Below are 23,018 nucleotides of genomic sequence, written 5' to 3'. Positions count from 1 at the left end.
TTCTCTTTCATAGAATAAAAATTGAAATTTGAAATGTCTTCCTACATATTTTTCTTGACTTCCTACTGTCAGTCTTCTTCTAATAAACTGGTATTAGTCTTAAAGCTGACTTTGATTTATAAAAATACCATACTTGGAAGCTGAAAATAATTATACAAATAAGAACAATATTTCCATACATACACAATAATAACATATATTTCTGATCTTTTGTGTTGTGCTCTCTGGATATTTAATGACAGATTTCTGATGAGCAATTTCACTTAAAAATTTATGAGCAAATTATATATGGGGATATTTAGAAAAACCTGCTTTTGCTTATGTTCTTTCTCAGTAAAGATATAGAGAACTTTCCAAACAGAAAATATACATGTATTATGTAGTTTATATAACATGTAGCATGCTGTCATGTCAAATGAACCTGTTTATCCAGGTACCACAGGTTGATCTTAATTCTCTAGCTTAGTATATTCAGTGTGATAGTCTGGCCAAAAGAGAAAATTCAAGAAATGCCTCAAGGTCAATAGGTGTGAGATCAAGTGTAAAGAGGCAAGTGTCACAAGAGCATCAACAGTGCCACAGAGCAAAGTTTTCTTACAGGATCTTTCAAAGGAAAACCAAGTTTAAAAAAATGGAAATACTTCATTAGGCTGCCATTTTGCAAGTATATCTGAATTTTCTGCCACTTGACAGAAACTGAAGATCAGAGGATGGAGAGAGACTATATATGTGTAACCACTGAAACATACTGAAGAATATGAGATTTGTGGTAATTAAAGGACATAGACTTGAAAGAATGGTCCAGTCTGAGGAACAGAGAAAATAAAAATGACCAGATATTCAGAGACCTGTAGGATGCCATCAAGGTTGGCAACATATGCATAATAGGAGCCCCAGAAGGGGGAGGGGGGGGGGGAGAGAGAGAGAGAGAGAGAGAGAGAGAGAGAGAGAGAGAGAAGAAATGATATCTGAATAAGGAATAGCTAAAAACATCCCAAATTTAATGAACATTAATCTATACATCTGATAATTTTAAAAGATTCTTAATAGGATAAACTGAAAAAGATTCACACCTAGACATATTATAGTCAAACTGTCAAAAGACAAAAAGAATTTTGAAAGCAGTTAGAGAAAACAAATCAGTAAACAAATTCATAGTGTACAAGAAATCTTCAAAAGGAGTAGCAAATGATTTATTAGAAGCCAAAAAACCCAGGAGGCTGTGGATTGAGGTACTTAAAAGCTGAAAGAGAAAACTGTCAACCAATAACTCTATATCTAGACAAACTATCATTCAAAACTAAAGGAAGACTTTGCAAGATAAACATAACTGAGAGAACTGACTACTAGAAGACCTGCTCTATAAAAAAATGCAAAGGGAAATTCTTCAGGCTGGAATAAAAGGACATTAAATAATAACTTTAGTCCACATGAAGACATAAAGAAGATGAGTAGAGGTACCTACATAGGTAAATATGGAAGAGGATACAAATATATTGTTGCTTGTAACTAATTTATTCTATCCAATTTAAAAAACAACTGCATAAAACGATATTTATAAAACAGTGTTGATAGACTTAAAATGTATAAAGATATAATTTGTATGTCAATAAGCACACAAAAGAGTGGGAAAGCAATCCTATATAATTAAAGGCTAATATGCAAATTGTCCCCTTGGGTGTTCGACCAATCAGGAGTTCAACTGACTGGGAGTTCGACTGCCGGCTATGACATGCACTGACCACAGGGGGCAGCACAGAACAAAGGAAGGCCCTGGTCAGCAGCTGGCATCCAGGGGAAGGAAGGCCTCAATCAGCCCTAATCATCGGCCAGGCCTAGGGACCCTACCCGTGCACGAATTTCATGCACCAGACCTCTAGTAGTGCTATATTAGAGGAAAACTTTTTGTATACTATTCAAGTTAAGTTGGTACAAATCTGAATTAGATTACTATAAATGTGTTCATTGTAATCCCAAAGGAATTAAATAGAAAATACCTAGTTAAGACAAACAAAGCAGTAATGAAGAACTAGAGGAACAAAAATAGCTAAAACATATAGAAAAAAATTAAAGCTAAATCCTATTAATCTTAATTCATTGCTGATGGTAATATAAAATGGTGCAGTATCTTTGGAAAACACTTTTCCAGTTCTTCCAAAAATTAAACATAGAGTGACTATATGACCTAGTTATCCCATTCCTAGGTATATATTAAGAGAAGTAGAAAAATATATTCACACAAAAACTTGTATAAGATGTTTATAGTACTATTGTTCATAATAGCTAAAAGCTGGAAACAACCCAAATGGCCATCAGCTGATCAATGGAAAAACAAAGTTTAATATATCTATACAATAAAAAGATATGTAATATGACATGTTTTTATTGAAAATAAGACCAATGTAAAATAAAGAGCTTCTTTTATATTTAAAAAGGGGTATGAAGTATTAATATATGTACAACATGAATAAAGTTTGAAAACTTTATAAGCTAAGTAAAAAAAACCAGTCACAAAATAATACATATTCTGTAGTTATATTTACATCACATGTCCAGAACAGGTAAATGCATAAAGTAGGTTAGTGGCTGTTAAGACTACAGGGAGGGCAAATGGAGAATGACTGCTAATGGGTACAGGATTGTGTTTGGTCTCGGGTTCGCACCTGTGTGTGTGTGTGTGTGTGTGTGGGTGTGTGTGTCTTTTCTTCAAGGGATAAAAATGTAAAATTAGTGCTGTTTTTTGGCAGAATTCTGTAAATGTATTTAAAAATGCTAAGTTGTACACTTTAAATGGGTATGTAAATTATTATCTAATAAAAGAGAAACATGGTAATTAGCGTACGACCGCTACCCTTCCCATTGGCTATTCAGGGTGATATGCAAATTAACTGCCAGCCAAGATGGCGGCCGGCAGCCAGGCAGCTGAAAGCGAACATGAGGCTTGCTTGCTTCAGTGAAGGAGGACTCCAACATTCCCCGCCTGCCTTGCCGGCCTCTGAGCTGGCAGTTTGAAACATTCTAACAAATATAGAAGCTAAACAAAACCCCAGAAACCAGCTTTCAGCCGGCAGGGATCTCAGAGCTGGAGATGATACAGTGTTCTGATTATAGAGCCGAAACAAACCAGATACCTGCTTTCAGCAGCAGAAGCCTTGGCCCAGAATTAAAGAAAAAGAAAAAAAGGAGCGGTTGGGAGCTTCATTCACCCACCAGCCTGAAAACAGCCCTCAGCCCCTCACCCAGACTGGCCAGGCACCCCAGTGGGGACCCCCACCCTGAAGGGTGTGTGACCAGCTGCAAACAGCCATCATCCCCTCATCCAGGTTGGCCAGGCACCCCAGTGGGGACCCCCACCCTGATCCAGGACACCCTTCAGGGCAAACCAGCCAGCCCCTACCCATGCACCAGGCCTCTATCCTATATAGTAAAAGGGTAATATGCCTCCCAGCACCAGGATCAGCGGAGCCGCGAGGCCTCCTGGCACCGGGATCAGCGTGACAGGGGGCAGCACCCAAACCCCCTGATCAGCCCTGCTCTGTGCGTGACAGGGGGTGGCGCCGCAACCTCCCCATCGACCCTGCCTTGAGTGTGACAGGGGGCGGTGCCCCAACCCCCCAATCGGCCCTTCTCTGAGCCCGACCAGGGGCCGCACCTAGGGATTGGGCCTGCCCTCTGCCACCCGGGAGCAGGCCTAAGCCAGCAGGTCGTTATCTCCTGAGGGGTCCCAGACTGCGAGAGGGCACAGGCCGGGCTGGGGGACCCCCCCTCCCTACCCCCCCGAGTGCACAAATTTTTGTGCACCTGGCCTCTAGTATCTAAATAAAGGTTTTATTTAAAAAAAAATGGAGTACAAGCTCATCATTTTTTTAATTGATCACATGTAGGATCAAAATATCTTGAAGTGATTTCTAGTTCCTGAAATATTAATCAAACTTCTATCAGACAAACATTCCCAAATATATCAATTACAATTCTACACAAATACAAAAGCTAATAACTTGGAAAAATGTGAACAAAATTAAACAGATTGTGAAGTGAGTCTTAGAAAAAGGGACTCACATGATATGAATTTTCTGTTTTTTGGATTTTAATCAGAGAATAAGCTGAAGTTGAATAGAAAACTCACTTTCTCTGTCATGAAGGTCCAGAGTTCAGAGTTGCTGAAGAATAAGGGGCAAATTTTGTATAGGAGAAAGGTAGGATGGTAAATAGGCCCAAAGTTCTATGATAAACCTGGCTCATGCTTAACCTGAACCTTGAATGATGCATGCATCAGGCAGATTCAAAGCAGCATGGATAAAAAACAAACAACCAAAAAGAAAAAAAACACAAACCCTTCACTGGTATTTGAGTCGCTGCCTCAAAAGGAACATTTTCATTTTAGTACAACCAATGTAATTATCTGCTAAAATAAAAATACCAACACTCTTCAGAGGAATAAAGCAGAATCTCGAGTTCCGTAGCACAAAAAATCACAGTTTAGACTGCAATCCAAACTTATTTGTTATAACAAGAAACAAAAATATTTGACCAATTCTCTGGACAAAAGGCAATCAATATTAACCTCCTGAAAATGATATAGGTATCAGATTAGCAGATTTGAAGGAGTTAGTATGATTTTGAAGGAGTTGGTATACCTCTGTTCACACTTAATGCAATAAATAAGATAGGGTATCTCAGCAGGGAAATATAAGCAATACAAATCACAGAAAAGTCTAGAGCAGCCGTGGGCAAACTACGGCCCGCGGGCCGGATCTGGCCCGTTTGAAATGAATAAAACTAAAAAAAAAAAGACCGTACCCTTTTATGTAATGATGTTTACTTTGAATTTATATTAGTCCACACAAACACTCCATCCATGCTTTTGTTCCGGCCCTCCGGTTCAGTTTAAGAACCCATTGTGGCCCTCGAGTCAAAAAGTTTGCCCACCCCTGGTCTAGAGATTAAAATATCTGATGTATAAATATTTTATATATAAAATGTACTTTGTGAATTTTAAAGGAGAATGGGTAGAGGTGAACAATAGGGGAGAATTGGAACATTTTTTATAATGTCAACAATAAAAACACAGTTTTTTAAAAAAAGAATAATGATAAACACAGACCCTTTTTTCCAGTGACCTTAAAGACAGTTCAATAGGAATTATCCAATATATGGAATAAAGAGAGTAAAGATTGAAAAATAAATTAACAGACCTTTATTATACTGTAAAATAAAATCCACAGATCTATTTGTATATGTAATTGGAGTCTCAGAACAAAAAAGAGAGATAAAACAAAACAAATTTTGATGAAATCATGGCTGAAATTCTTCAAAATTTTGTGGAAGACATTAATTTAAAGATTTAATAACCTCAGCAATCCCTAATCAGGAAAAATATGGAGAGAACCATGCCTCAATATGACTATACAAAACCAAAGAGAAAGAGAAAAAATTGAAAATGGTGAAATAAAAATTACATCCAGAAGGAAAACAATGAATTGTGATACAATTTACCTATTGGAAACCTTGAAACCCCTAAAATAGCACAAAAAAATGCCATTAAGCTGATAGAAGCAAAATATCAAACAAATAAAAAATTATCAACTAATAATTTTATATCCAGCAATAATATCATTCTAGAATGTAGGAAAAATGCATTTTCAGATTGAAAAATTTGTTGCCAGCAAACATAATTTAAAAGAATTGCCAAAAGAAGTTCAGAGGCTGAAGAAAAATTATACCAATTGGAAACTCATATCCTCAGGAAGAAGGAAAAATATTGAAAATGGTAAATACAAACTAATAATAAATGACTTCTCTTTTCCTCTAAATTTTCTTAAAATGCACATGATTTCTTAAAGTAAAAATTATAACATTGTCTTATGGGGTTTGTAACTTAAATGAAAATAATACATATGTCCATGAGAACATAAAGTAAGGGGCATTACATGGACCTACACAATTGCAAAGTTTCTGCATTTTATTGTGAAATGCCACAATATTAACTCATATTTTATTGTGAAAAGTTAAAAATGTATGTTTTAATCCATAGGGCCACTACTAAAAAATAATTCAAAGAGGTATTTATAAATAGTCAATAGATAAAATGAAATTATGAAAATATTAAAACATTTTAAAGAAGACAGCAATTTAGACACAGAGGAATAAAACACAAAGGGAATAAATGTAAAACACATTATAAAATAAGGAAAATAAGCTCTACCCTACTAACAATTATATGAAATATAAATGATTAAACTCTCCTATTAAAAGTCAGAGATTATCAAAATTTATAAATAATCAAGGCTCAAGTATTTGTTATCTTCAAGATACTTTAAATATAAAGATAGGAAAAGTTAAAAGTAAATGGGTGAAAAAATATACCATAAAAAATATAATTAGCATAACTAGGATAGAGTAATTAAAATAATATCAGATAAAATATCTCCAAGACAAAAATTTATCACAATAAATAGAGGTGAATTTTATAATGATAAAATAATAAAATCATCTGAAAGACATAACAGTCATTAGTGTGTGCAATCCTACTAACAAACTTTAAAATACATGAAACAGATATAAAGATATTTTAAGGGAGAAATAAATCCCAAACACAATATTGGAGATTTTAAGAACAATCTCTTAATTGATAGAGCAATCAGACAAAAATTCAATAGAGAGATGAGCTAAAAAATGTTAAGCATCTTGATCTAATGAATATTCATAGAATGTTATACCCAATCACCAGAGAACAAAGATTTTAAGTGCAAATTCAACATGATAGACCATACATTGCATTGTGAAAAAGGCTACAGAATATATTAAACAGAATTACAATTGTACAAAGGATATTCTCTAATCACAATGGAATTCAATTAGAAAGGCATAAAAATAAAATACTAGGGAAAAATAACCCAAATATTTGAAATTTAAACAACATACTTCCAAATAATCCATGAGTCAAAGAACAAATAACAGGAGAAATTAAACAATATGTCAAATTAAATAATAATAAAATTTTAAAATATCAAAATATGTGAGTTACCCATAAAACAACACTTAAGGGAAATTTTAGCAATAAATGTTCTATTAAAAAAGAAGAAAGTCTAAAGTCATTAGCTTACCTGTCTACTTTAAGAAGCTAGAAAAAAGAAGAAATTAAGGCAAAGTAAGTAAAATATAGGAAATAATCAGGGTAAAGTCAGTTATTAATAAAAATTAAAAAAAGAAAAAGTAATAAAGACAAATGTGGTTTTTTGAGATCAACAAAATAGTAAATCTCTAGTTAGACTTACCAAGAAAAAAGAATTAGAAACAAGAAATACGCATTTTTTTCCGTGTATAAGATGCTATTTTTTCCTAAAATCATTAGACTGAAAATCCAGGGGCGTCTTATATATGGAAGTCAGCTGAGGAGGGTGCCAAGTGGGTTTGTAGCAGCCCATACCTTGTCAAACAGGCTTCCTCCAATCACTAGCCTTATTGTTACTGACCTCAGCTGATGTGTAATTGGAGGTGGAGGTGGAGAGTGTGCAGATGCAACAGGGACCAGAGCATTCTGAGACCATAAAGATGTCAAAAAATAAAAAGACAAATACCGGTAAGTGATTGTCTTCCTCTGCAAAATTCGAACAGACTGTAATCAGCTATGCAAAAGAGCATGGAAATAGAGCTGCTAAGAGACAATTTGGATCTCCTCCCACTGAGTGTATGATCAGACAGTGGAGAAAACAGGAAGAACAATTCCTTAAGATTCCTTAACAATTCCTTAAGATCCCAAAAAAGAAGGCCTTACGAGGAAAACCAGCAAAATATTTAAAATATTGATTTCTTAATTTGGGGTTAGAAAAGTGGGAGAGGGCATCTTCTACATGAGGGCATCTTATACACAGGAAAATACGGTAGTCTTTAGATATCATTATTAAAACAATGATGAGAAAACAAGAAGAAAAATCAAAAAGATAAACAGCACAAATTACAAATAAGAGGGATGTAATTATTATAATCACATCAGATCTTACAGACATTAAAATGATATTAAAGCAATGTTATGATCAACTTTATGTCCAAAAAATGATTAACAATGTAGATGAAATAGCTAAATCTTGGGGGGAGAAAGAGACACTTCACTAAAACTGATATTAAATGAAATTGAAAATCTTAAATGTCCTATTTAATAAATAAATTAACTCAATCATCAAAAGCCTTTCCACAAAGAATATTCCAGGCCCATTTATAAATTCTTTTAAACAGAAGGAGAAATAGCACCAAAATTAAACAAAGCCTTACAGAAATTAGAGCCACACTGGCCAGGGCTCTCTGTACCATTTTTCCAACAGAATTTGCTTACTTTGTGTCTCTGTGTCACGTTTTGGTAATTCTCACAATATTTTGAGCTTTTCCATTATGATTTTGTTTGTTATGGTGATCTGTGTTCAGTGATCTTTGATATCAATGCTGTAATTGTTTTCAGATGCACATATATGATAGTGAACTTAACAAATGCATGTGTTCTGACTGCTCCACCAACAGCCATTCCCCAGTCTCTCTCCATCTCCTCAGGCCTCTAGTGGTCCATGAGAGAGCAATATTGGAATTAGGCCAATTTAATCCTACAATAGCCTCTAAATGTTCAAGTAAAAGAAAGAGTCACACATCTCTCACTTTAAATCAAAAGCTATAAATGATTAAGCTTAGGGGGAAAGTAGTGAAAAGCTAAGATAGGCTAAAAGTTATGCCTCTTGTGCCAGTTAGCCAAGTTGAGAATGCAAAGGAAAAGTTCTTGAAGGAAATTAAAAGTGCTACTCCATGCCTGGCTCAGTTGACTGGAGATCATCCAGTACACCAAAAAGGTTGTGGGTTCAATTCCCAGTCAGGGCACATACCTAGGTTCCCAGTTTGATCCCCAGTCTGGGTACATGCAGAGGCAACTGATCAGTATTTCTCTCCTTTCTTTTCTCTAAAATCAGTAACAACATACCCTCAGGTGAGGATTAAAAAACCAAAACAAAACAGAGTGCTACTCCAGTGAACACAAAGAGAAACAGCCTTGTTGCTGATATGAAGAAGGCCACAACACTCCTAAACCAAAGCCTAATCAAGAGCCTTTGCTTCAATTTTATGAAGACTGAAAGGGAGGAAGCTGCAGAAGAAAAGTTTGAAGCTATCAGAGATTGGTCCATCAGATTTATATGAAGAAGCCACCTCTATACCATAAAAGTCCAAGGTGAAGCAGCAAGTGCAATGTAGAAGCTACTTACTCAATGTCTAGCTAAGGTAATTAATGAAGGTGGCTACACTAAACAACAGATTTTAAATGTAGACAAAATAGCCTTATATTGGAAGAAGATGCCATCTAGGACTTTCTTAGCTAGAGATAAATAAATGGCTGGCTTCAAAGCTTCAAAGGACAGGCTGGCTCTCTTGTTAGGGACTAACACAGTTGGTGACTTTAAGTTTAGGTCAATGCTTTGCCATTTCAAATTTTGCTAAGTCTACTCTGTGTTCTGTAAATATAACAACAAAGCCTGAATAACAGCATTTATAACATTGTTTTCTGAATATTTTAACCCCACTATTGAGAACTACTGCTCAGAAAAAAAATCCCTTTCAAAATATTACTGCTTATTGACACTACACCTGGTCACTGAAGAGCTCTGATGAAGATGTGTGAGATTAATGATGTTTTTATGCTTGCTAACACAACATCCATTCCACAACCCATAGATCAAGCAGTAATTTCAACTTTCAAGTCTTATTATTTAAGAAATACATTTCTTAAGGCTATAGTTGCCATAGCTAGTGATTCCTCTGATAAATCTAGGCAAAATAAATTGAAAATCTTCTGAAAAGAGGTCTCCATTATAAATATCATTAAGAACATCATGGAAAAAGGTCAAGACATCAACAACATTAAATGAAGTTTGAAAGAACTGATTCCAACCCTCATAAATAACATTGATTGGTTCAAAACTTCTGTGGAGAAGGAAATAACTACAGATGTGGTGGATATAGCAAGGGAACTATAATTAGAAGTGGAACCTGAAGATATGAAGGAATTGCTGCATTCTCATAATAAAACTTGAATGGATGAGATTGCTTCTTATAGATTAGCACAGAAAGTGTTTTGTTTTGTTTTTGTGCTTTTTTTTAAAGATGAAATCTATTCCTGGGGAAATTGCTGTGGAGATTATTAAAACAACAAAGGATTAAGAATATTACATAAATTTAGTTGATCAAGCAGTGACAGGGTTTGAGAGAATTGATTCCAATTTTGAAAGAGGTTCTATTGTGGGAAAATGCTATTAAACAGCATCACACGCTAGAGAGAAGTAGTTCATGTAGGTAGAGTCAATCAATTGATGTGGTAAATTTCAGTGCTATGTTATTTTAAGAAATTTCCACAATCACCCTAACCTTCAGCAGTCACCACCCTGATCATTCAGCAGCCATCAACAGTGAGGCAAGACCAACAAAAGGATTACAATTCATTGGAGGCTCAGATGACAGTTACCATTTTTAGCAATGAAATACTTTAAATTATTGTGTGTACAGTACATTTTTAGAGATAATGCTATTGCACACTTATTAGAATAGAATAGTGTAAACAACTTTTATAAGCCCTGGGAAACAAAAAATTTGTTTTATTGCTTGCAGTATTTGATTTACTGCTGTAGTCTGGAACCAAACCTGAAATATTTTTGAGGTATAACCATATAACTATGAAACTATCTGATGAGATAAAAATACAGGTAGAGAGATATAATGTAATACCACTATGAAGCAAAAGAACAGTATTTTGGTTCTGGAAGAAATTTTGTCAAATCTCTTTTCCTTGGGATCCAGACTAATAATTGGTTTCTATTTGGAGACTTTTTCATTTTCTTATCACTTCAATTTGAGACACAGATTCAGGTTGTTCTCTTCTGTGCCAGCGTCACAAACTTCCTCTAAGCAAATGTTCATTTTTAAAGATAACAACATAACCAAAATGCTCTGCCCAACTTTCCACTAATTCTCAAGCTCATGTGCTTCAAAGCCCACCATCAACTTGATAAGACTTTAGCAACTTTTTCTTGTTCTTCTAATTGAACTTCACTACAAAAATTGGTTGGATGAACCAATAAGTAAAGGAAATGAACAAGTAAATGCATAGATATAATTTAGCCAAAGCCAGCAATTTGGTCCTCTGAGGACTCAGCTGCCCTTCAGGGTCAATGAGCACTAGGATGGCCTGCCAGCATTTCAGCCTATTGTGAAAAAGTTAGTTTAATCTTTACATCCTGACTGTGCTCAAACCCATAGACTAAATAGAAGTCTTTCTGTTCAAATAGTAATATGTAACTTATAATAAAAAATATGTAGTAAAGAAATGTAAATTCTTCCCATGATTAGAATGAAATCATCACAGAAGGTGAAAATTGCTTTAAAAAATGTTTTGCTTTCCATTGTCAATATAAGAAGATATTATTCCAACTATTGTCATCTTAGCATTCTCTCCAGCACATGACACAATATACATTTAAATATATTTTGAATGGATGATTGAATAAATGAGTTTCTCTTATTAAAAAAGATTACTTTAAGATGATATGAAAATAAATATATACAAACTAAATCACTGTTGAAATCTGGATGTTGCTAATTGATACTACAGAAAATAAAATAAACAATTCAAAGAACATTCTTGAACTGTATTTGTAAAATAAAGAAAAGTAAACAGAAATTTAAAAATTGAGAGAGAATATAGTGGATTAGTTTCCAGATTTTAAAAAATTTTAAAATTAAAACAAAAAGCAGCATTAAAGATAGATCAAAAAAGGGGACTGATACTTAAAAATATTTTGGTAAAATAATTAATAAATAAATATTCATCAATTATCAGCATATAAGATATTACATATCCTGATATATAAAAAGCCAGGGGCTGTCATGACTGAAACAACCGGTCATATGACCGAACAGCAGGCTGCATGGGGCAACCAGGCCAGCAGGGGGGTTAATGAGGGATGACCAAACAACTGAACAGCAGGCTGCATGGGGAGACCAGGCCAACAGGGGGGCAGTAAGGGATGACCAGGCTGGCAGAGGGGGGGCAGTAGAGGTCAACCAGGCCAGCACAGGGGGCAGTAAGGGACGACCAGGCCAATGGAGGGGGCAGTTAGGGGCAACCAGGCAAGCAGAGTTAGAGTTGAACAATCTAAACGGTGTGTGGAAATCCACTAAGTGAAACTGTTAATGTAAAAGTAGCCCAGAATAAAAGATACACACACATAGTATATACTTTTAAACTATACTAGAAGCCCAGTGCATGGATTTGTGCTCCAGCAGGGTCCCTCAGCCTGGCCTGCGGGAATCAGGCTAAAACAGGCTCTCTGACATCCCCTGAGGGATCCTGAATTGTGAGAGGGCACAGGCTAGGCTGAGGGACCCCACCAGTGCACGATGGGGGCTGGGGAGGGACCACGAGATGGCTCCAGGACATTTCTGGCTCATCTTGCCCAGTCCCGATCGGCCGGACCCCAGAAGCAAGCTAATCTACTGGTCAGAGCATCTGTCCCCTGGTGGACAGTGTACGTCATAGTGACTGGTCAAACAGTCAAACGAATGGTCAGACACTTAGCATATTAGGCTTTTATTATATAGGAAATCTAATATGTATATTGTGGATATATACATATACATATGTATATAGCATGCTTATAAATATAAAGATGATAGAGTGTTGTTGCTTTTAGTTTAAGAATACTCAATCAAGACTTTAGTAGGTGGAAGGAGTAGCAAGGATGCAGAAGGAAGAGAATAGAATTTTCTAAACCCTGTTAGTGGCTCTCCTGCTTTTGATATGAAAGATGTCAGGCAACCTAGAAAAGTTTCAGCACATCCCATTTTTTCTACTCTATTCCAAATCCATTAGCCATTTCTTTTCTTACTTAGTGTCTAATGAGGCATTTCTTCTTTTTTCCCAGATTCTTCAAAATGGTGCTCAGATGGATCTCTGTTATGAATTTGCCTTGTTAGCGTGGATTTCCTTGGCAAGTAAAATCTAAAACAATTATGTGGGTAGAACTAGTTTATTTAGGAAGTAATGAGGGGTGGGGGCAATATATGGGTACATTGTTTAGAACTCTATAGAGGATAAATGGTGCTGATATTTTTTTGGTAGATCTATGATTAATTCACTTCCATCCTCTTCCCAACCCAATTGACCAGAACCATCTTTGGAAATAGTGATTTACTTTTCTGCTTATGTAGAAGGAGAGTTTGGACAAAAAAAATTACTTATAAAGGCAATAAAGATATTTAGGATAAATAAATGTTTATGTAATTTGCCTCCTTTTTACACCAGCCTTAAAGGATTCTGTTTTTTTTAAAAACAAACATATAATTATATGCTAAATCACAAAAAAAACCTCATTATTATAAAAAACAGCAACCATAGGGGAAATTTTTATTACAATTCAATAGACCTAGAAATTCTTTATGTAATTTTAATTGTACTTCTATTTCATTCTGCAACTTCCATATTTTTTTAAATTTTTTTTATTGATTTTAGAGAGTAAGGGATAGGAAGAAAGAGGTAGAAACATCAAAGATGAGAGATAATCATTGATCGGCTGCCTCCAGCACGCCACTATTGGGGATCAAGCCAGGCAACCTGGGCATGTGCCCTGACCAAGAATTGAACCGTGACCTCTTGGTTCATAGGTCAATGCTCAACCACTGAGCCACACCAGCTGGGCACAACTTTCATATTCTTGAGATCAGTATTGACTAGCATACATAATATAGCAGTCATTTGTCTACTTGCCCTCAGGCCTATCACCACCCTTCTGTGTTTCTCTGCATGCTAAAGAAGGCTAGAAGTCTGATGGCTACATTTCTCAGTCTTTCTTGCCAGCTGTCTTCCTGACAAGTTCTACTAATAGAAGGTACTGGTGGAAGATAACAAGACAACAGGAAGGGCAAAGTTTCCTCCTCTAACTCCAACGGTGTGACAGTTGCTGGCAGAAGCTGTAGCAGCAGCAGCAGGGATGGATGGATAATAGACTCTTTTCCTTGGCAGATGTAGCCTTTTTTCCTTGGCTTCCGCCTTGGTACAGGCAGGACTCCTTTGTCAGATTCAGAGCCCACTGCAACAGTGTCTCACACAGGCAGCAGACCTTGTCGGTTCATTGACTCCAGCTCAAGGGTCTTACCAGCTTTTGATCTCTTAGTATTACTCCCTTTGTATCTTTTTCCTTCCAACCCTCTTTCCTTCTGTTTGTAGTCCAACTCTTCCAACGTTCATGAAACTAGTATGACTTCTATTACATTGCATGTATTCTGTTGGTTTGCTTTTTTGCATCATGTAGCCTAAGACTTCCTATTCACTCCCCTCTCATTCCCCTTCTCCTTGTCCAGTCTTGCATCTCAGTCTGAAGACTCTCACTGTCTTCTCCAGCTTCCTTCACTTTATCTTTACAGGCAAACAGGAAATAACTCTAATAACTCTCTTGTACTTTAGTTATGTTTTGCCATCTGTTTATCTAAGAGCCTGAATGAACACAGTAGAAAATGCAGTTTAGATAAATTATTCCAGTGGTATATACAAAATGGGACTCTGGTTTTATTGTGCTAGGATCAATAAACATAGGTTACAAGGAGACAAATTTGCACTTGCTAGGATATAACCTTCTACAATATACAGGATGTACCCCCAAAATGTACACACACTTTTTCCCCCCTGATAGCTCAATTGATGTTTCTTTCTTTTAAGATTTAACCCATTGGAATCAATGATTAATTAAAGTATGTATACATTTTGGGGACACCCTATATTTACAGAGCAAATAACCTATTCAAACCAAGATTTGACCACCTGCTAACAGTGTGGCAGAAGCATTGGGTGCATGGATAAAGTCTAATACTTTGAGATTTTTCTAATGCTGAGTTAGTTGCATCTATTGCAATTTCAGTAAAATAAAAGAATAAACTCTTACATCCTATACTTTTCAATTTTCTTTTTCCTGAGATCATTTTTATATGCATGGCAATGTCAGCAAAACATGCCCGAAAGAAAGCACACTCTATGAATATGGCTGTTTACTGTGTCTCAGTGAGGGCATAAATCCATATCTCAGTGGAAAAGAACATATGGAGCCCAAAGAAAGGAAGAAAATATATTGGTTTAAAAACAACTAATTAAAGCTGGTGACTGGACCAGAAATATCTTCCACCTTTACACTGAAACATTTCAAATTAGTTTCTAATTGATATAAAGTAGAAAACTTAAAAATAGTTTTATTTCTCTAGGAGTTGCTTTGGTGTTGTTGCTGTGAAAATGAGGGCCTAGACAAAAATGGCGCAGAACATATTGGCATATCCTAGCAAAGTTTTATTAATGCATTTTTCAAGCTTAGTGCTCATGTCCTAGGACCCCTCTTCTATGTCTCAAAAATTACATAAATTGCCCTGGCCAGTGTGGCCCAGTGGTTGAGCGTTGTCCCAGGCACCAAGAGGTTGCTGGTTTGATTCTGGGTCAGGGTCTGGGCACATATCCAGTTGTGGGCTCAATCCCCCATAGGGGGCCTGCAGAAGGCAGTCAATCGGTGTTTTTTTCTCTCTCTCTCTAATCAATAAAAATGTATTTTTAAAAAACTGCATGAAACTAATAAATAACTATTAATCTAAACTCAGGTTCCTCTAGAGAAGACACAAATATAACGTAAGTTTTTAACAAGTTGATATTTATTAACAGCCCACAGTGTGGTGAAATTGTGGACAAGCATTTGATAGCTTATTTCAGGCAATGGCATCGCCTATAGTACCTATCTCAGAAATACCAATTATATTTAACACCTACCTTCCTCCCCCGCCACCATAATCAATCTGACTCTAATATGTCCACTTAACTTCTTAAACACAAGTTCCAAAACCTCATCAGCTTTCCAGCACCACTACCACTTTCCCAATTCAGGGTTTTTTACTTTGTCCCTGGTTTATTAAAATAGCCTTCTATCTGGATGTCCTGTCCCTCAACTATTACCTTGCTAGTCAACCATCCACATTATCACCAAAATTATCTAATCATCTCACTTTTGTATTTGAAAACTTCCAAGTGCATCACAGTGAAAATACATTTTCACAAAGCCCACTTGTAAAATGAGTGTTTGGGCTATATCATTTCTCATCTTTCATATGTTATGGATTTGTGCCTCTCAGAAAATGTTGACTAAATGATGAGCAATTCCTAGAAAAAACTGTAGTTAAATAAACATATGTCTATCGCCATGTGGTAATTTCCCTAAGTTACTGGGCTGATTTTGAAATTTGTGCCTGTTATCTATTATATATGCATATAAAATATATAACACACACAAAGAAAAATAGGTGAATTTGAAAGAATGCCCAACATTAATGAAAGTGTATTAAGATAAATTGCTTTGAATTTTTGCCTCTGATTTTAAAAATCTTTATGCTTCACTTCAGAAATTTAAGAATAAAGAACAGTATTGATAGCAAAAATTACCAATAATCCCAACATTCATAGAAAATCAATATTTATATTTCAGGTTCTTTCTTTCCATCTCCTTATTTTCGATTGCACAAGTAAACTCTTTAAAAATCAAAATTCTATGGCATATAGAGCTTGTCACTTATTTGGCATAAGTATTATCTTATAATATTAAACTTGTTTTGAAAATATATTTTTATTGATTTTAGAGAGGGAGAGGAAGGGAAAAGGAAAGAGAGAGAGAAACATCTATGTGAGAGATAAACATTGATTGACTGCCACCTCAACCACCCTAACCAGGATTGAACCCATAACCTGGGTATGTGCTCTGACCGGGAATGAAACCAGTGACCTTTTGGTGCACAGAACAATGCCAAACCAACTGAGTCACAGCAGCCAGGGCTGAAAAGGGTGCTTTTAATAAATATACAATTTATTTAGCCATTATCTTGCAGTTGTTAATCTTAAACATTAATTAATTAATCCTTTCCCAACTATTTTCTTTATATAAACATAGGGAAATGGGATTTCTGGAATGGGAGAATAGTTTTAATGTTCTACTCATGTAGTGATAAATTTTTCCAGAAAATATAGTAACCATGTAAGAAAATGTTCATCTCACCAATATTCTGCCAGCATTAGATATTATCTTTTTTAGAGATTATCTTTTTGCCATTTTGAAACTAGATTTACTTTTCATTACTAAGGTAATTGAACCTTTTTTTCTTATGGGATCCATCATTTATTTTGTTTCTATTATAAATTGTCTATTCATGTACGTGGCCTATTTTTCCACAGGGGTATAAAATAACACATATTTGCCAGCAGGTTTCCACACACATGGGAAAAAGATATATTCAGGGAATGTACTTTTGAACTGGCATTCAAAAGGACTCAGACAGAGGTTAGTGGTAAATAAAGCAATTGCCTTTGCTTAATAACACAGGTGGGGAAAGAGTTTGTAGAACATGGTTTCTTTTTTTTAAATAAAATATCTGTGTCTCACAGTGTAGGTGTGTGTACAAATCAGCTTCAAAAGTGCTTTCATGGAAGGAACTGCTGGAAATACAGTATAAATATCTGCCTTTTGTATCACAACATTGCTCTAAAGGGCATATATAATGGTTCCTTCGAGCTTAATTTAGGAGTTAATACACAAACTATCAGAGAAGCTAGAACCTTCAGAGTCATCCTTGACATGTCTCCTCTCTAAATGCTAACCAATTCCTAGTCATTTTCCTGAGTGCCAATACAATAGAGCCTCCTAGATCCACTTCTGCCACTGTCTTCATTCAAGCCTTTTCACCAACACTGTTATAGCAGCTTCTGAGTGTTTAAAATTGCTCTCAGTTGGTATCTAGTCTTGGGTTTCTATCAGAGTTAAGTCAACAGTTAAGTATCTATTTTTTTCTCTTAAAAAAGTTTGCTAAACTTCCCAGAGCTATAAATAATTTATATATATATATATATATATATATATATATATATATATATATACTAATAAAAGAGAAACATGCAAATTGGTGTCACTCCGCTACATCCACCAGCCAATCAGAGCGACTATGCAAATTAACCCAACAAAGATGGTGGTTAATTTGCATACGCAGGTGCGGAGCGAAGACTGAAGGCTCAGGCCGGAGTGAACACTGAAGACTGAAGACTGAAGACTGAAGAGGCTTGGCTTCTCCGGTGCAGCCACAGCAGAGAAACCAAGTCTTACGGTGCAGCCACAGCAGAGAAACCAAGTCTTACTGCGGCCAGAGGGGAGAAGCCTTACCTAAGGCCTGGGTCCCGGGTGCTGAAGATATATATATCTTTTTGGTAATTTTCTTCTAATCATGCTTTTTGGTAATTTTCTTCTAATCATGCTTGAATAACCTGTCCTCACAAACAGGCTGTTAGGAATCCATGTATATCATATCCACACATAGGATAGCTTGTCACAGGATAAACTTATCTCTTTCCTACATCTATATTAGTTCTTAGAATGGTGTTGCCTTTATTCTTTGCTGGGCTCTAACTCAAATATTCCCTAATAGAGGCCTGGTACATGAAAATTGTGCCCTGTGCGGGGAGGTCCCTCAGCCTGGCCTGCGCCCTCTTGCAGTTTAGGAGCCCTCAGGGGATGTCTGCAGTGGAGGTGGGAAAGGCTCCATCGCCATGAGTTTGGCTTTTGGCTGAATGGCGCCCCCCTAGTGGGAGCGCACTGACCACCAGGGGGCAGCTCCTGTGTTTAACATCTGCCCCCTGGTGGTCAGTGCATGTCATAGCAACTGGTCATTCCTCTGGTCAATTTGCATATTAGCCTTTTATTATATACTAAAGGCTCAATGCACAAAATTCGTGCAAGGGGCTCAGCCCTTGCAGCCGCAGCAGCTTGCCTTGGCCCTTGTAGCCCCGGCTTTGTCCTGAATGTTGTCTGGAAGGATGTCTGGAAGGTCGTTCGGCTGTCCAGTCTAATTAGCATATTATGCTTTTATTATTATAGAGGATTATCTGGACCCCACCCCAAATTCCCTAGAGTTAGCCTTGCCATTTCTTTGTAGTTGTTTTTCTATAGTATATTGTTCATATCTTCATTTTATAGCACAGTGTATTTTAATTATTTACTTTTATGAACCCCTAACCTGTGAAGTTATTTTGCATAGAGAATGTCTTGATCATCTTTTCATTTCAGAGTCTTGTGACTGGCACCATGTAAGGTGATCCATCAATATTTGTAGAACCAATGAGTGAATTTTCAAATAACTAACTGAACCTGAACTAAATATGCAAAACACTATTTAAGCACTTTTGTTCAGTCTTTAAAAACACTTTTATTATCCCTCCACATTATAGATGAGAAAACTAAATCTTAGGTAGAGCTGGGATTCGAATCCCCATATAATTCAGAGATGAGAATCAAGGCAGCATAACTAAAATCCCTAAGGGGAGGAAATCAAGACTTAACCACAAGGATCTTATGGTTACTGTTGGTTTTGAGTTTTGATGAATGTGTGTGGAGAAAATCAGAGAAAGTATTTGATAAAGATTATTCTTTGTGAAGTCACTATTTCTAACCTAATGTAATCCAATGTTTGAGAGAGAACACCTTCAACATTCAGGTGTTTGAAAATAAACCTGTAACTATAAGGATTAAAATATGTCCACTGTGAGAAATAATGTTAATAATTTCTTTTCATAATAATCTTTCTGAGAAACTATTAAAAGAATAGACTTGAGCACAGACTGTGTTGCTCAGTGGTAGACCCATTACCCAAGAGGTCAAGGTTTGATTCCTGGCCAGGGCACATGCCCAGATTGTGGGCTCGATCCCTAGCAGGGGGTGTGCAAAAGGCAGCTGATCGATGACTCTTTCTTATCATTAATGTTTCTATCTCTCTATCCCTCTCCCTTCCTCTTTGAAATCAACACAGATATAAAGAACAGACTTGAAAATATTCATCTGCCTTCATGTGACACAATCCATATCTTTATACACCTATTCACCCTCAGAATCCTTCCAAGATTACATAGCCTTTTACGAGTATTTCCTGATAAGGGAATGGGTAGGGAAATAATATAAGTATGATGCTACAAGAGACAAACATTTCTTGAGGTGCTGGGCGAAACTATGGCTATGTGCAATTTAATTTCTAGAATTACCCTGAGAAATTTCAAGCATATAATTAATGACATATAGATGAACTAGCTTACTGATTGATATTACCATCTTTGTGAAAAACTCTATAGATGCAGCCAGGGGACACATGTAGACTTACATAATTTTGATTGTGGTAGACACACATGGTAAAAGGATGACTATGTGATACCAACTAGCCCTGCAAGGTTAAGTTTTCAACTGTCTTGATCATCTACTTCCTGGCACTGAACCATACTGAGGAGTTGGAATGGATGACCCCAATCCACTCTGACATGCTCTTGTTATTTCGGTCATGGAGACATAGTCCAAGGTAAATGTCACTGATATGTATTCCCCTAAAGCTGACTAAAAACAAAGGCAGAGCTTATTGATTTTTTAAAATTAATTTCTTTCTGCCAGACTTCATTTAGGCCCATTGCCTACTTTCTTTGAGAACACCTGGGCAAGCAGAAATTTCTACTGCTGACTTAGAACATTGGAGTAGTAAACTATAAAAGCCAGATCTTGTTCTTCAATAGGAGAGAAAAGGGATATTCAGGAGGAGCTTGGTGATAACTCAAATTGCTAATTGAAGTAAGCAACATATCCAGGAAAATTCCTCAGATTTACAAGGACTGAGACCACAAAAAACAAACAAGCAAACAAACAAAACACATGTTTTTACTTCTTTTTTAGAGAGAAAAGGGAGAGAACAACAATGATAAGCTGCCTCCTGTACACTCACTATTGGGGGTGGAGCCTGAAACCAGGGCATGTGCCCTGACTGGGAATTGAGCCCAGTGACTTCTCAGTACATGGGATGATGCTCACCTAACTGAGCCACACCAGCCAGGGCAAGACCACATTCTGATATTATCCCTTCTAAAGTCAGAGATTCTTATCACTAAAAGATTATTTGTTTTGTTGGCAAATTTCCATATCCCCTTATGCACTGTGATTGGCCATTTTATTAAGCACTAGAGGCTCAGTGCACGAATTTGTGCACCAGTGGGGTCCCTCGGCCTGGCCTGCGTGATCGGGCCGAAACTGGCTCTCCAACATCCCCAGAGAGATCTTGGATTGCAAGCGGGCACAGGCCAGGCTAAGGGACCGTACTGGTGCATGATTGGGGCTGGGGAGGGACACAGGAGATTGGCCAGCCAGAAAGGGGCCATAGGAGGGCTCCAGGGAGTGTCCGGCCCATCTTGCTCAGTCCTGATCGGCCAGACCCCAGCAGCAAGCTAACCTACCAGTTGGAGCGTCTGCTCCCTGGTGTCAATGCATGTCATAGTGAGCGGTTGAATGGCCTTAGCATATCATTAACATATTACGCTTTGATTGGTTGAACAGCTGACCAGTCGGCTGGACACTTAGCATATTAAGCTTTTATTATATAGGATGGTTTTCATGTCACTTTAGCAAAGTATATGTCAGGATTCCCAAGTATGAGAGGTGGAATCCCATCATTTTGGAGTTCCTTGTCAAAAAGAGAGTATAATTTAAGATTAAGCCCTGGAGGAATGTGTTCCAACATGCTCTCTTACTATTGCAAAACCTCCATAAGCTATGAAATACTTAAGATTTTATGAAAATAGTGTGTCAAGGGTGTTTTGACTTAGAAACAAACTGTTTTTCAGCTCCTTAATGATCTAGATGCCAAGCCTGTCTCAACATGAAAGAAACCTGTGAAGGGTCACTTATGAAATAAAATAGTTGCAATTGAGGAGCCCTGTCACATTTTTCCATCTTTGTAAGCACTGCAAAATTAACCTTTTGAACCCTCTCCCTTCCTGATACTGAAAGGAGCATTTCTTTATTAGAAGCAATGAAAATGAAATGTAACAGGTGCAGATCATGTCAGTTTTGAATATAGGAGGATGTGATTTAGGTCTTCTCATATACAAATGACTCTCCAGATACTGCAATTCTTTTAAAACATGGGTCATGACGTTGAGAGTAAAAAAACAAACAAACAACTGAATTATATGCAACTTGATAAACTGAGCACAATGACTTATGCCACGCATATTATAAAATTGACTATGTAACTTTATTCAAGTCAGGGCATATATTTTATTAAAGGTATTAGATCTCTCTCTCTCTTTCTCTCTCTTACACACACACACACACACACACAAATGCACGTGCACACACACAAACATGCATACACTTTTTTCAATAACTAAGATACAAAATTCAAGCCCATCTCACAGTACCCTAAAGACGAACCAGGTCTGGCTGCCGCTCAGGCATCCCTATTGCTGTACAAACATACAGTAGACAGGAATTGTTTTGTGCTGAGGAACAGATAAATGACATGGATTGAAATTATGGTAAATTTAAATTGATGGCCTAATTAGTATTATCTCTTTTTGTATTCATTGTAAGAAAAATTATCCAGGAGGAACTCATTTTGCATTAATGTTGATATAAAGTGTAATTCTCCAGGATTTTCATTGTAATTTGGCATTAATTAATGCATCATTATTTTAAAGTGTTAATTAAATTGTTACAGAAAGGGACATCTGCAGTGGCTCAGAAAGGAAATCACATGAACAATTAGTTTTGTATAGGTCTGTGGCACAGATCGGAGATCATGCACATGGCAGCAGCAGGAAGGCCAAGATGGATGGCAGACAGGAGGAACATGGCTCCGCCCTGCTCCGTGCATTGTTGACAGTACACAACCACTTCTCCTACCTCTTCCGTTGTGTTCATGTGAAGAATGAGCAGTTTCTAGAACCATGGGTATTTGTTCCATGCTCAGGACAGAAGGTATCAGAAGGACTATGGTCCCTTACGTGATTTTTTAGGGAACTTGGCAGAAGTCACTGACCATTCCCATGTCAATAAAAACAATAACAGACTTCTTTTTTCTTTCTTTTCTTTTTGTAGTATTGTCTAAAGATCTCAGAAACA

The sequence above is a fragment of the Myotis lucifugus genome, unplaced genomic scaffold (assembly GCF_000147115.1).
Source record: "Myotis lucifugus unplaced genomic scaffold, Myoluc2.0 scaffold_126, whole genome shotgun sequence".
Lineage (NCBI taxonomy): Eukaryota > Metazoa > Chordata > Mammalia > Chiroptera > Vespertilionidae > Myotis > Myotis lucifugus.
Note: the sequence above shows the minus strand (reverse complement) of the source record.